The following is a 14,792-nucleotide window of genomic DNA, read 5'->3' as shown; positions in this document are numbered from 1 at the left end:
AAATGCACTGTATTAACGTGTTAAATCAACAGCCTTGGAAAAAAGCTAAAGTTCCCTATCTGTCACTCACTCAATGTTGGTGTCGATGTAGTGACACTAGGGGTCACTCTTGGGAGCCCGAGACACCTCTGGTCTTTGATAAAAGGCCAATGAAAATTGACAAGTGGTATTTGCATGCCACTCCCCCGGACATACGGGTATAAAAGGAGTTGGTATGCAACCACTCATTCAGATTTTCTCTTCGGAGCCGAACGGTCATGCTCATTGAGCTGAATACTACTGTTCATTCACCTCTGCTGGATCTGACGGCGCATTTCAGCGGCTTCTCCCTCCTCTGCACTGGTGCACTGCAGAGAATGCCCCTGGGCGCTTCTGCAGAAAAACTAGAGAGTATATTTTCTGAAAGAGCATTTTTCCCCTCTAGAGTATATATTTCTCTAAAAGAGCGCACACACGGAACGTCTTTTTAAAGACACGTCTTTTTAAAGATGCTTTATCCGATTGTATGTTATTCTTGGTTGCACTCGTTATCTCTCGCCTTCTAACGGTCACGATCACTGTCTTTCGTGTCTGGGCACTGCTCACGTGGAGACAGCGTTCGTGGATGGTCATGTTCTCATTGCGAGAATATGTCCATGGCAACGTTGCGGTCGCGGCTCGCCTTTGTAAGAAAGCGAGCCACACCAGAGGCTCCCGCCTCGGTCCTTTTACCCATGGGTATGAGGCCAGCGCGGCTAGCACTGGGGGCGATTTGGGGACCCCAATGGGACTGCCTCCGCCGGGTATCCCCCCGCGTACCTCCCATTCCCCAGCATGCTCGTCTGCCCCGATCGGGCTTCCGGGTGAGTCCACTGGCTCGTCACACGGCAAGTGATGAGCTCTCGAGCGCAGCATCGGAGAGCGGGCTCACCCAGTCGGAAGCCTCAGCTGGGCTCCTCCCTTTGGGGTCGATTGCCCAGTCACAGGCTGATGCGGAGATGACGACATGCTTTCCCGTGCAGCCACGGGCGTCGGTTAGGGTGGATCTCAAAGCTCTTCCCTGAACCCTCGCGGCTCGGTGATTGGTTCCTGGGCTTGCGGCGCCGCTCGAAGCCACGCCCCGCCCCCATTCCTTTCTTCCCGGAAGTGCATGAAGAGCTGACAAGGTCACGGGAGGCACTTTTTACTGCACGGTCCTGATCTTTTCAGCTTCCCCGCCCTTACTACCCTCGATGGTGGGGCGGCCAAGGGCTATTCGGCAATCCCCCGGTGGATAAAGGTGCTCGCAGTGCACCTATGCCCACAGAGCAACGGCACCTGGCGCGGGTGCCCAAAGCCCCCGTCCAAGGCCTGTAGGTTTACGTAGTCTCTGACGGCTAAGGCCTACGGTGCCGCTGGACAAGCTGCCTCTGCCCTGCACGCCATGGCTCTCCTGCAAGTCAGCCAAAGTGCTAAAGGAACTACACAAGGGTAGTTCCGCCCCGGGATTGATGCAGGAACTGTGCTCGGTGACCGACCTCGCTCTCCGAGCGACGGAGGTCATGGCACGGTCTCTCGGGCGGACGATGGCCACACTAGTGGTCCAGGAGCGCCACCTTTGGCTCAACCTGGTCGAGATGGGTGAGGCCGACAAGACACGATTCCTTGCTGCCCCCATTTCCCAGGCAGGTCTATTTGGCAACACTGTCGAGGACTTTCCCCAGCAGTTTTCGATGCTAGAGCAGTAGATGGATGCTAGCTGGCATATCCTGCCCCGGCGCGGCTCAAGATCCCGCACCCCGTCTGCTCATCGCCAAGGGCGTCCCCCTGCGGTGACTGCACTGGCTTCGCCGCAGCCCGCCCCTTCGGCCCGGCTCCGGCGTGGAGCCCACTGCAGGAAGCAGACGCCACCCGTCTCTCGACCGCCCAGAACCCGTGAAAGGCTTCAAAGCGCCCTTGAGACGGGCGACCCAGGGACAACGAAACCCGCTGCTCTGGAGCTGGTAAGCAGATCTCCATCTTTTTGTTACCTTCTTGTATTTAATTACGCTGCATGCCCAAGTGGCTGCAGTACTCAAGAGCTCAGCAAGAGTGGTTTCCTTGTTCCCTGGGTCACGTATCCGGTGTGTACGGCCGTCATCACTACCATGTCCACCACTCTATTTGGCAGGTTTGGCGCTCCAGCGGCAGTCTCCCACCCCTGAGCGCCCAGCTGTGGCACAAATCCACCCCCGATGTGACAGTCTCCACGGGTCACGAGGACAGGCCTCTTCCTCCCCCATCCCAGGCTGTTCCGGGGGTGGTCACAAGGAGCCAGGTAAGTGCTTCGATGTCCTTAGACTCAGCACGGCCACGATGTGGTGTGGCACCTCGAGCTCCGCCCCACTGCGAGGCCCCACCTGCCGGTACGTCCGATGACGTTGTCCCTTTGGTCCCCCTTGCGCGGAACTTGGACTCATGGCTTGCGCTTTCCAATCCGTCGTGAGGGCTGGTCCGGACCGTCCGACTCGGCTGCGTGATTCACTTCACCGGGCATCCGCCCAGGTTCAGCGGTGTCCACTTCACCTTGGTGAAAGACGAAAAAGCTGCTACCTTGTGCGGAGATCGCTACCCTCCTACGGAAGGGCGCGATAGAACCTGTCCCTCCAGCCGAGATGAAGAAGGGGTTTTTCAGCCCCTACTTCATCGTACCGAAAAAAGGCGGTGGGTTGAGGCCAATCTTGGACCTGTGAGTTCTGAACTAGGCTTTACACAGACTCCTGTTCAAGATGCTGACGCAAAAACGCATTCTGGTGAGCGTCCGGCATCAAGATTGGTTCGCGGCGGCAGACCTGAAGGATGCGTACTTCCATGCCTCGATTCTTCCTCGACATAGACCCTTCCTGCGGTTCGTGTTCGAGGGTCAGGCGTATCAGTACAAAGTCCTCCCTTTTAGCCTGTCCCCGTCTCCTCGCATCTTCACGAAGGTCGCAGAGGCTGCCCTTGCCCCGTTAAGGGAGGTGGGCATTTGTGCTCTCAACTATCTCGACGACTGGCTAATCCTAGCTCACTCTCGAGACATGTTGTGCGCACACAAGGACCTGGTGCTCTCACACCTCAGCCGACTAGGGCTTCAGGTCAACTGGGAAAAGATCAAGCTCCTCCCGGTTCAGAGCATCACTTTTCTCGGTTTGGAGTTGAACTCAGTCTCCTTGACGGCGAGCCTTACAAACGAGCATGCCCAGTCGGTGCTGGCCTGTTTGAAGGCATTCAAACAGGGAACAGCGGTTCCACTGAAACTTTTTCAGAGGCTCCTGGGGCATATGGCATCCTCGGCAGTGGCCACCCCCTCGGGTTGATGCATATGAGGCCGCTTCAGCACTGGCTCCAGACTCGAGTCCCGAGATGGCCATGGTGCCACGGGACACACCGCGTGGCCATTACGTCGGTCTGTCACCATCTTTTCAGCCCTTGGACCGACCTCTCATTCCTGCGGGCAGGTGTTCCTCTAGAACTGGTCCCCAGGCGCGTCGTGGTCATGACAGATGCCTCCAAAACGGGCTGGGGCACTATTTGCAATGGGCACGAAGCCGCCAGCCTCTGGACGGGTCCGCAACTGCATTGGCACATCAACTGCCTCAAGTTGTTGGCAATTCTGCTCACCCTGCGGAGGTTTCGGCCGTTGATCCAAGGCAAGCACATGTTATGACAGACAACACGACAACGGTAACATATGTCAACTGCCAAGGTGGTTTGCGCTCTCGTTGTATGTCACAACTCGCCCGCCGTCTCCTCCTCTGGAGTCAGCAGCACTTCAAGTCGCTGCAAGCCACTCACATCCCGGGTAACCTCAGCACTACAGCGGACACACTGTCACAACAGGTTACCCTCAGGGGAGAGTGAAGACTCCACCTTCAGGTGGTCCAACTGATTTGGAGTCAATTTAACAGGCACAGGTGCACCTGTTCGCCTCCCAAGAATCCTCCCCACTGCCTGCTCTGGTACGCCCTGACCAAGGCCCCCCTCGGCATAGATGAGCTGGCACACAGCTGGCCCCCTGGCATTCACAAATATGCGTTTTCCCCCAGTGAATCTGCTTGCACAGACCCTGTGCAAGGTCAGGGAGGACGAGGAGCAAGGTTGTCCTGGTAGCACCCTACTGGCCCACCCAGACGTGGTGCTCGGACCTCACGCTCCTCACGACAGCTCCCCCCTGGCGAATTCCCCTGAGGAAGGACAGTCTTTCTCAGGGAAGGGGCACCATCTGGCACCCGTGCCCAGACCTCTGAAATCTCCATGTCTGGCCCCTGGACGGGACGCGGAAGACCGAAGCTGTCTCCCACCTGCGGTGGTAGACACGATCACTCAGGCTAGGGCCCCCTCTACGAGGTGCCTGTATGCCTTTAAGTGGCATCTGTTTGCTAAGTGGTGTTCTTCCCATCGGGAAGACCCCCAGAGATGCGCAGTCGGATCAGTGCTTTCCTTCCTGCAAGAGAGGTTGGAAGGGAGGCTGTCCCCTTCCACCTTGAAGGTGTACGTTGCTGCCATAGCAGCACACCATGACGCAGTCGACGGTAAGTCCTTAGGGAAGCACGACCTGATCATCAGGTTCCTAAGAGGCGCCAGGAGGCTGAATCCCTCCAGACCGTGCCTCGTTCCCTCATCGGACCGCTGTAGTTCTTCAGGGTCTACAGAGAGCCCCCTTTGAACCTTTGCAGTCAGCCGAGCTTAAGGCACTCTCCTTGAAGACTGCCCTCCTGACTGCACTCACTTCCATCAAGAGGGTAGCTGACCTGCTAGCATTCTCTGTCAGCGAAATGTGCCTGGTGTTCGGTCCAGGTTACTCTCACGTGATCCTGAGACCCTGACCAAGCTATGTGCCCAATGTTCCCACCACCCCTTTAGGGACCAGGTGGTGAACCTGCAAGCGCACGAGCAGCTCTTTGAGCAGCTCTTTGTCTGCTTTGGTGCACAGCGGAAAGGAAGCGCTGTCTCCAAGCAGAGGATCACCCACTGGCTCATTGACGCCATAACTATGGCATATGTCGCCTAGGACATGCCGCCCCGGTAGGGCTACAAGCCCATTCTACCAGGGGTGTAACTGCTCCCTGGGCCCTGGCCAGGGGTGCCTCTCTAACAGACATTTGCAGAGCAGCGGGCTGGGCAACACCCAACACCTGTGCAAGGTTCTACAACCTCCAGGTGGAACTGGTTTCTCCCAGGTAGTGGCACGCAATACAAGCAGATAAGCCCGGGATAGCCGGCCGGATGTATCGCTTGCACATAGCACCTTCCATCTCCCTTTGAGCTGAAGATGTGCGCCATTAATTCCCAGTAGTGTTCATAAACTTTGTTCCCTGGTTGACTTCCTCCGAGCCCTATGGCAGTCGAGTTTTCGGAGAGACTCGCTGCCGGCCCAGTACACGCGCTAAGAGCCCTGTTCTGGGGTAGGTGCTCTGCATGTGGCGGTTCCCTGTAAGGCTAACCCCATGCGATCTATATCTTCCGCTAGTTCGTTTCCCTGCTGGCAAACTGTGTCTTCCTTGGGCAGAGCCCCTCTGCCCCAGTCTCCATGTTTGTAGTAACTCCTCCCCCATTGGGCAGGATCTACCTTGAAGACTCTCCACATGGTTGGAAAGACCATGTGCCGTATTTTTCCACTTAAATATCCCCCCCCTCTTTGGGCGAGGTGTGGTCTCCGCGGTGTCTTCCCCTTGGGAGGGACACCCCCTGACTAGACCTGGCAGCCCAGTCGGATAATCCCCCTTCTTTTTTAGGGTGTGGAAAAAGAGAAGGGGAAAAGAGGCCAAGACTGGGTTAAGCCTGTCTCTATCTTTAGGTAGTCGACTTGTCCCCAAAAAGGGCCGTTCGACACTCATAACTGTGTCGGGGGAGGTTACGTGTCGACCTGGTGTGCTGGCTATGAGGCACACAGCAAGTCTGCCCACCACACACCGCCAGTTCACGTAACACCGTTCAGCCTTGTGGCAATTTGAATAGGGACCCCTAGTGTCACTACATCGACACCAACGTCGAGTGAGTGACAGATAGGGAACGTCGTGGTTACTGGTGTAACCTCCGTTCCCTGATGGAGGGAACGAGACGTTGTGTCCCTCCTGCCACAACGCTGAACTACCCGCTGAAATGGCCGGACCTTATATCAGCTCCTCAGCATAAAACCTGAATGAGTGGTTGCATACCAGCTCCTTTTATACCCGTATGTCCGGGGGAGTAGCATGCAAATACCACTCGCCAATTTTCATTGGCCTTTTATCAAAGACCAGAGGTGTCTCGGGCTCCCAAGAGTGACCCCTAGTGTCACTACATTGACACCAACGTCTCGTTCTCTCCATCAGGGAACGGAGGTTACACCAGTAACCACGACGTTCTAAAGTTAATGCTACAATCCAGCATTAACTGCATCATAATCAAAGTGAAAAAAGCAAAACAAGTGAAAAGAATATACATAAAATAAACTGATCAATGTTGTCCAGTCTAACCATTTATGTTTTTAAGTACAGAAAAAAACATGTTCTTTATTTCTGAGTCCCTGTTGGGTGAGATATGCAAACAAAGTTAAGATAACTACAAAGACTGGTTGTGACAGTCTGATATCAGAGGGTGCAAGGCATCTTTCTGGAGCGGCTCTCTGGAGACACGAGCTGAATAAACGACCTGATAAAGTCGGAGGAAGTTCTGTAAATCAGTGGCTCTGCTGGACATATTAAAAAATGTTTTACTACGTGTGAACAGGCATACTGAGGCACGGAAAGACTGCAGACACCCTGTTCGGTCCTAATCCACCTGTCATTGCTATAGACTACATTGTGTGACAACAGGAAAACATGAGAGCACTTTCCAGATTTGAGCATATAAAAAACACAGATTATCTTCTATCAGTTATAAAATGCATATTATTTGACAATAATTTAATATTCAAGTGAACTGTATTCCAAAAAACAACAGTGCAAATGGGAAGTAGATTGAGACTGTATTAAAACTAAAGTGGAGCAAATTAAATCTGAGAGAATCCATGTCTTCTGAAGTGATATGATAGGTGTGGGTGAGAAATAGATCAATATTTAAGTCCTTTTTTTATTATCAATCTCCTAGTTTTAATTTCACAGTCAGCTTCTTTTGTTTTTAGCGATTCACATTATTCGTGCATATCGCTACCTACTGGGCAGGGAGGAGAATTTATAGTCAAAAAGGGCTTTTCACCCACACCTATCATATCTCTTCAGAAGACATGGATTAAACCACTGGAGTCTTATGGGTTGCTTTTATACTGCCTTTATATGCTTTTTGAAGCTTCAAAATGTTGTTACCCATTCACTTGAACTGTATGGACCTGGGATGGTATGAGGGTGAGTAAATGATGAGAGAATTTTAATTTGTGGGTGAACTATCCATTTAAGGAGGGCGAAGTTTGATACTTTTAAAGAGGTGAAAACACCCTCTGATATTGATTTTCCCTTTCAATTTCATTTTTGGTTTAATATACATAAGAACATTGAATGTAATGCAAATTAGCATCTGAAATTTGTACCTCACTCGAAACTCACACTTGAGAGCGAACTTTAAGCCAGCTTATACTGTATGTATTGTTATAATATGCGACCCTTGTTTTTATGTGGCCTCCTTTAAAGAAGCATTACATCAAAAAGTATTGCATTTTCTCAATACTCTAACGCTACATCTGAGCTAAATACAGCATCAGATAAATACGCTGATTCTCTTATTAGTTCATTCTGTGTAACACTGGTCATATCTGTCACAACATCATAATTTAAAATCTATTTGTCATTTTTCGTCTTCATTTTGTTGCAATATAAATTGTTGAGGCAATTGAAGAGGGATGGAAAAGTGAAAAGCCAATAGATGGATCTGGAATATTTCAATTATCTCATCTTGAAAAACTATTGTAAGTCTGTTCAAAGTGACAGTCTTCCCCATAAAAGCTCCATATGTGGATTGAATGCAAGGGGAGTGACAGCTGCTCCGCGACTCAGAGTCATCACACGGTGAGGATGGACAAAATCACATTACGGTCTTCCCTATAACACTCACACACAGAGCTCGAGTCTGAGCACAAGGTCACCAAAATGCCACATGTTAAACTCAAGACAGCACTACCATTTTTACTGGCTCTGTAAAAGCATGAAACACACCATTCCCCAATGAACAGCATGTGAGGACATGGCTAGGACAAGTTGAGCTTGGTCACAAAAAAATTGCAATTATTATTCCAAAAATCCACCTTGGCCACAGCTTGACGAACAATTGGATTGAATGTCGAAGTCTTGCCCCCTCGCTGCCACTGCACTGTGGCTTCTTAAGAGCATGCCCCACACACAGTGATCTTTGGATTTACCACACTTAACTTATCCCTTTTGAGAACTAAAAGCATGTTCGTACTCTTCCAAAACAATTTAATTTTCCTTTTTATTGTTACATCCCTCAAAAAAACCTGCTTTCATTTCAATGTTTACATCCTAAAGCTATCCACAAATGAAGGAGCAGAGATGAGGAGAGGTGCTTAGATTTTTTTAAAGGAACAGGCAACTGTTCTTGCCATTTGTGATGTACCAAATTTAGGTATAGTAAAAATGACATCACATGCTCACTGATTATACAATAAGATTGATTGATGATGTGAAAGACTGATCAATCTCAGATTGAGAAATGTTTTTAAATTTCCAGCAACCACTACAGATATCAAAACAATTCTTTTTTTCCATCCTTTTCAAAACCTACTAGTCACATAACAGTAATATGACTTTAATTTGCCAGTATTTTTGTCTTAAATGTTTACATCATGTTAAAAAACAATTTACCTTTTTTTTTCACCACTTCTCAATTAAGGGTTCCCTTAACTTTATCTCACATTCATCATTATTTGATTAAAGTGCACTTTTTCTCTTCTTTTTCTGCCCTGCTGTTACCTGATCACCAGAGGATGTGGACTATGGAGCAATAATTGGCATACACATATTCATTTGTCTGAACTGTTACCTCATCACTGTCAAATTATTTTATACTAAGCGCATTACAGGTTGCACCTACTAGTTTTGCCACTAGTCAACACACTGGGTCTGTGTTGACAAGTGTGGATCACATGGCTTAAAGGGATATTTTACCTCAAATGTAAAATTCTGTCATCATTTATTCCCCCTCATGCTGTTTCAACCCTGTATAACTTTGTTTCTTTCATGAAACACAAAATATGTTAGGCAGTATGGTAGTCTTAGTCACCATTCACTTTCATTGCATCTTTATTACATAGAGTACAGTAAAAGTGAATAGTGAGTGAGGCTATAATTCTGCCTAACAGTGTTCCACGGAAGAAAGAAAATCATATGGGTTGGGAACAAATTTTTTATTTTTTGGGGGGAGGGGGGTGAACTATCCCTTTAAGTTGCACTTGTTCTATAAATGGCAATAGTATGTCCACAAACTGCATACCATAATGTGTAATAGCTAAATATATTAGAAATCAGCGAAAGTGAAAATAAAGGGAACCTTGAGAGCTTTACATTCACAAAGCCTGATATGAACCACACTATAAATGGTCTGGCGTCAGACTTCATTTGAAGTGTTTACATTACATAACGTACGTAATACACAAACACATACATAAACTTATTGCGCAAACCACTTGAAACTCATCAAGTATTGACCAGAGGCTGACAAAAACAATAAGCGAGTTGGACAGTATTGTTTTTGCACTATTTATGACACTGCAAGCAGCATGAATCTGGCAATGGATATATGCACACCTTTAGTTTCTCACACGCGTCATCTCAGCTGTGCTTTGAAATCGAATGTGGCATTTTCACTCAAAAATGACATTTTTACTCCACTGAAGGTTAGTTTTAGGGTTGGGGTTTGGGTTAGGAGGTAGAGTTAATAAAATGTGCCTTCCTGTTGACTATATTACATAATTTACAATTAAAAATACAACTCACCTTTGGCACCACCCTGTGGACATTTAACCTAGAAACAGGTCAACTACACTTCCAGCTCATTCTTCATTGCATTTCATTGATACCCTGCATTGCTTCCTACCGTATTGGAGAGAAGCGGCACATCACTGAAGATCTGTTGTGGGGTGTTTCGTGTGGAGAGCCGCTGATGTTATGATATAATGATGCATGTAGTAATGTGTAGTTAATGCAAACCAAACTTATCTCTTTTTTCCATGTTATCTCTATTCAGTGTGTGATGTTTACAATGTGTTGTATATCAAATATAACACAGGTAACAGTTGTATTTAAAGTTGTGATCTTATGATTCATCATCAATTAAAGTAAAAATCTAGGATTATCTACTAAACTTGAATGTTATACCAAGTCAGAAAGATAGAGCACTTAAATGACATTGTGTTGGATCACTTTATTTATTGTTTACATCATTACAACAGTCCCTTGAAAGAGAAGATTATTCGCAAATTAATGAGCCAATCTGCGTCTTTGTTCTACAGTGAGAACAAAGTAGTTTCTCTTCACAGTGTTCAACCAAACTTAAGTTATGTTTAATGTTGATTTTATGTTGTAAAAACATGATGAACTGATGATGTTCCATCAGTCTCACCACGATGTTTGTAGTTTTTCATGTATTACAATTGAAGTTCTGAAGCGGACGATCAGAATCCTCTTCCATCGAGCAAGGAATTGTGGCCAATTATAGCAGAAAAAGGATCTACACTTCGAAAATCTACCGAAAATAGTAGACTATCCAGGTAACTTTGGGACACTTTTTTTAACAAACTATTCTTTTGGAGAACCTAATTCTAATTTCAGATACTATTTATGGTGGATAGGGATCAGACTGGGCCACAGAGAGTGTGATCAGTCTGGATATTCTCTCCACTCACATGCTTTCTGTTAACATTGCATTGGACTTGCCAAAAATTGCAAAGACTGTTAATGCTGCACACTGTATGTTGAGCAGTTACACAAAGTAAACACTGACCCATCGATTATTCAACTACTTTTATGGATGACTAGTTGATTAGTGAAAATGAGTAGTTGTACAAGCACTACAGCACATGGCCATTTCGTTCTGAAGCCCCACATGTGATTTGCCTTGTTTTGGTTATCATGCTCATAAATGAGGCTGTTGTTAGAGATGTCCATCTCATCATTTTACATTTGTACTCTTGCATTATGTTCCCACCCCATTATGAGGATGATGTTTATTCAAGGTGAGGCTCATTAGTTTTAGATTTAGCCTGCTCTGTTTTGAGCATTCATGCTAATGGAAAAGGTTTTGATGGCTCCAGACTGGGTGCTTTGTGCTGCTCCATTAGTGACAAAAACCATCAGAGAGGCGAACATACACTATGCTCATTTAGCAGCTAGGCTACTGGATGAGTCTAGCAGAGACATGCCTCGTTTTCAGCTCTTTGGCAAACCTTGACCCCACTTCAGAAGTCAGCATGTCCACAATGAATCGCCAGGACACACAATGGCCAAACTAGTATCAGTGCTGCTGCAGTCCCTGAAGAAAACATGCTTAAGACATTACAATGGGACAAAGGCATGTAGTGCTTACTTTGCCAGGTCCAGAATTTTAGATTTATCACAGCAGTGGCGTAGCAAGTATGTGATGGAAAATTGGATGCTTTTGCCATTGAGGAGAGCTCTGGTAGCACTGGATGCTTTTTGAGCAATTGTCAACATTCTTCTATAAATCTATTCAGCAAAGCCCCTTCTAAACTGTAGAGGTGCTGTTCAGAGTAACCATGCAGAGATACAAAGCCCAGTGTATTATTGAGGAATATGAAAAGGGTCATGAGGGAGAGGTGTGGTGGGATATTAAACTGTGGAAACCTGGAAAAGGTATCAGCAAATCCCAATCAGAGCCAGACATATAAAAACAGGGACACATGAAAAAACGGGCTCTATTTACAAACCAGATTATTTAATCAGTATGCAGTCCCACATGCTACAAAGAGCCAAGACGCTAATGCATGGCTGAAACTCCAAATCATTTGCTTACTTCTCCAGATCTTTTGGATGCTTTCGGTGTCAGGTAGCCGCAGCTTGTGTGTGCTAGTAGACTCCAGTTATAAGGCAATCGCAAGTCTTCATTAAACAGATAATGGTTTTAACATGCAGTCTGGTGCAACCGACCACATATGATATCTCATGCATTTTATCTACTGCTTGTGACAGATAATATAGATTTAGTACTTGATGAGGTTAAGTACAGTACTGTGTGTGGTTTCTTAAGAGGCATAAAAAAACTATGTCATTGCATTCCCCGTCATATTAGCAGGCTTTCTGTCCAAATTCCACAGCGTGGGATGTGGTGTCTGTGTTTGCTCGCATGTTAAATTGCTATCAATAATTTAATGGCTCATCAGAGGGGCTCCATGCCTCGCTTGAGGAACGTGAGGGCAGCAGCCTGGAGATGTGGAGAGTATCCATTGTTTTCTAGGGTACGTTTCATTCTTTTATAAAGGTGATGTTGCGAGGTGACCTGTGTGGTGATCAGAACATTCTTTGGTATAAACCTTACCTTAACCACAACATTACTGAAACCAAAACAGTGTTCTATCAATTACTTTTGTGCAAGGTCAGGGATTTGACGTCAAAGGCACAGTGCGGGTGATTTTGTCACATTGAGAATATGGGTGGAAAAACATTTGGAATTCAAATGCCGATTTTCCATGTGATCATGTTGAGCCAAAGCTGCTAATTCCAAGATAAAATTCCCTTAGATGCTTAGGTTAAGGATGAGGAAGAAACCTTGGGAGGAACTAAGACTCAGCAGGGAGAGTGCATCTTCCTCTGGCAGGAGCATTTCTAAACAAATGTAAACAAATACACTGTACATACATATACAAATGTCCATTTGGCCAAATTTAATCCAACCACCAAGTATTTGTAATAATATAAATAAATTCATATTTACTGGTATCAAGTCAAACTTTATTCATTATTATGAGAAAGCAGTCCATCCTGAGGTAATGAGAAGGATGCAGGCAATTATGAGGAAGCAACTTTCTTTGTTTAGAACAAATTGGATATGTCTGGTGTGATAATAATTAAAGCACAAGAGATTATGGGTATTCCCCATAGCTTCAATCTTGTACTCAATCGTTTGACATATTAACACTTAAAATCATAGTCTATGGATTTTTATGATAAATAAATTCAAGGAGCATAGATATTTAAGAGCCCAAAATTTGACATTTCAAGTAACTTCCAGTAATGACAACTTTAGGGTTTACAGTGTGATGAACAGATAGGATGTACAGTATTATAGTCTGGTATCCTGCTGATTTGTCTAAGCTGGTAATCATCTTGTTTTGCATCATGTGTCTTCCTTTGGGCACATGTTTGAATGTTTTTTAGGCTGAGATTCTTGTCTATACTGAATGCTCTTCCATGTTACAGACTCTGGAAAACAACATGACCCCCGGATTACCATGCTCCTCAGTCAATCCTAACAAAATTGCTTCTAAACTCGAAAATCGATGCATCTTATAATACGTCTGAGACTGTTTTACCCGCTCAGTGTAATTACACAGATGTCAGAACTAGGAGATGGCCATATCATTTCTGTAAGTCAGGGCCTAGCAGTGCCCACAAAATGACCTCCGCGAGACCACATTTATATGGTTAGAGAACAGCTTCAGTGTAGACCATGAATTAAGGAACATTAACCTCTGGAGTAGTGATTTCTGCACAGTGTTATTTTCTGGACATGGTCATGTGGCCATGTTCCTGTCATTATTCCGACAGGGGAAACGCTGCAGGCTTCAAATCTCTAAACTGTAGATAAATTCAGACTCTGTTGTCTGTCAGCACCACTATCATGTCATGATCACCACTCTTTTGCTATATTGAGGATTGAGCCTGATGAAATCCTTCTTATTTATTGCCAGGCACTCAGTTTACCTTTAACAGGATGGAAACATGCAGTAATGTTCGTTACTTTAGCCCAGGTCATCTGTGGATAGAGATGGGCATGAAGGCTGATGGAATTATAGCATCATAGAAGATTGGCTTTGATACTATTGCTAAAGTAACAGCAAAAAACATTTTTACACTGTAAAAAGTGAAAATGTGCAGTTGTTGCCTTAAGAAGCTAATTCTACCTGATCTGACCCTTATACTTACTTACGTTGGCATAACTGTAGCCATGTTGATTCAGTTATATTAATAAATGACTTGAATAAAACAAGTTGATTTAGATGTGATCACATGAAGCACATTTTAGTTGACTTAAAACATTTTTACAGTGTAGATTAATGGAGAATTTTGTATTTATTGTATATTTGATGTTCTTATCTTTCTTTGCTTGAGTCTACTTAGTTGTCCTTAGCTGTATCAAGAAAAAAAATCAAGAAAGAAAAAAAAAACTGTCAAGAGATTCTTATCTAGTGGGAGTCCAGTGGGCCATTCAGATAAAATTCATCAAACCTTCCTAGCTTCTTTGATTTATTTATACAGAAGCAGTTTGGCCTTCAGGTTGGCTTTTTACTCTCTGTGCGGGACACTTTAAATGTCTGGAAGCATTTAAGGGATTCAGCAAGATATTGGTGGGGGCAATCAAACAAGGATGGCGATACTGTAGCAGACAGTACTATACATCTGTTCATCAGTTTCTCAAACAAGACTGAAATGTTCAGGCGCTCCACTTATTCATTCCCATGGGCACTGATAAACATCAATAGCTATTCAGCGTTCTGTAATGTATTTACAGTATGACACTGTTATTAATTACCATGTGAATTGGACAGTTCAAGTTTTAATTTCTTAGCATACCAGCAAAAGTGCCGACTCAGTAATTACCCAACATTTTTATGATTCTGTTTATAAACCATGTCAATTCTGTTATAT

At 45.6% G+C, this 14,792-nt stretch overlaps 1 pseudogene; it reads left to right on the top strand.

The window, feature by feature from the left end:
- Positions 1 to 14,792, top strand: part of LOC127442246 (MAGUK p55 subfamily member 7-like) — an 84,521-nt pseudogene that overhangs the window by 35,413 nt on the left and 34,316 nt on the right.

The sequence above is a fragment of the Myxocyprinus asiaticus genome, chromosome 6 (genome assembly GCF_019703515.2).
Source record: "Myxocyprinus asiaticus isolate MX2 ecotype Aquarium Trade chromosome 6, UBuf_Myxa_2, whole genome shotgun sequence".
NCBI classification, from domain to species: domain Eukaryota; kingdom Metazoa; phylum Chordata; class Actinopteri; order Cypriniformes; family Catostomidae; genus Myxocyprinus; species Myxocyprinus asiaticus.
This window is presented reverse-complemented; position numbering and strand designations above follow the sequence as displayed.